The sequence below is a fragment of the Dasypus novemcinctus genome, chromosome 21 (genome assembly GCF_030445035.2).
Source record: "Dasypus novemcinctus isolate mDasNov1 chromosome 21, mDasNov1.1.hap2, whole genome shotgun sequence".
Lineage (NCBI taxonomy): Eukaryota > Metazoa > Chordata > Mammalia > Cingulata > Dasypodidae > Dasypus > Dasypus novemcinctus.
Genome location: NC_080693.1, coordinates 20,234,873 through 20,235,683, shown reverse-complemented (window position 1 = coordinate 20,235,683; position 811 = coordinate 20,234,873). Strand labels below are relative to the sequence as shown.

At 40.3% G+C, this 811-nt stretch overlaps 1 non-coding gene across 1 annotated transcript; it reads left to right on the top strand.

Moving 5' to 3' along the window:
• TRNAG-CCC (transfer RNA glycine (anticodon CCC)) lies at positions 1-72 on the top strand. The gene has a single exon. It is a non-coding gene; the product is annotated as a tRNA-Gly (tRNA).
• Positions 73-811: the final 739 nt, after the last annotated feature.

Sequence of the window (811 nt, the reverse complement as noted above, 5' to 3'; positions counted from 1 at the left end):
GGAGATGTAGCTCAATGGTTGAGCGCCTGCTTCCCATGTATGAGGTCCTGGGTTCAATCCCCAGTACCTCTTTAAAAAAAAGTTTCTTGGGAAGCAGACTTGGCCCAGTGGTTAGGGCATCCGCCTACCACATGCACACACGCGCAAGAGAGAGAAAAAGAGAGAGAAAGCGCTTCATCCACGTTGTCATCCATGTTGTTGGGTCCAACCATCATGCCTTCATTTTCTTTGCTGTATAATATTCCATTGAATGACAATACCATGATGTATTTATCCACTCTCCTGTTGATGGTCATTTCAATTGTTTCTGATTATCGACTATTACAATTATTGCTGACACAAGCATTCTGTCGTGTAGCCTTTGTTGCAAATGTGTGCACATTTCTGTTGAACATGTGAAATTGCTAGCTCATAGGCTAACCATATTGCTAGCCATAGTGGACACTGCAAAAATGTTTATACTCATTTGCCCTCCCACCAACAGGCTATGAGAGCTCCAATTGCCCTACATTTTTGCCAACACTTGGTACTGCCAGTCTTTTTCAATTGTAGCCATTCTAGAATTTGTGTAGTGATATTTCATTGTACTATCAACTGATATATATTGAATGACAAAATGAGGTTGAGCAACTTCATAAGTCCTTTGGCCATTTGGGTTTTCTCTGTAAAGTGCCTTTTCAAGTGTGCTGTCCACTTTTCTTTTGAGTTTTCTGTCCTTTGCTATTGATTTATAAGATATATTCTGGATTTGGGTCCTTAGATGGTTATATGTATTATAAATAGCCCCTCCCACTCTAAAGCTTCTCTTGTC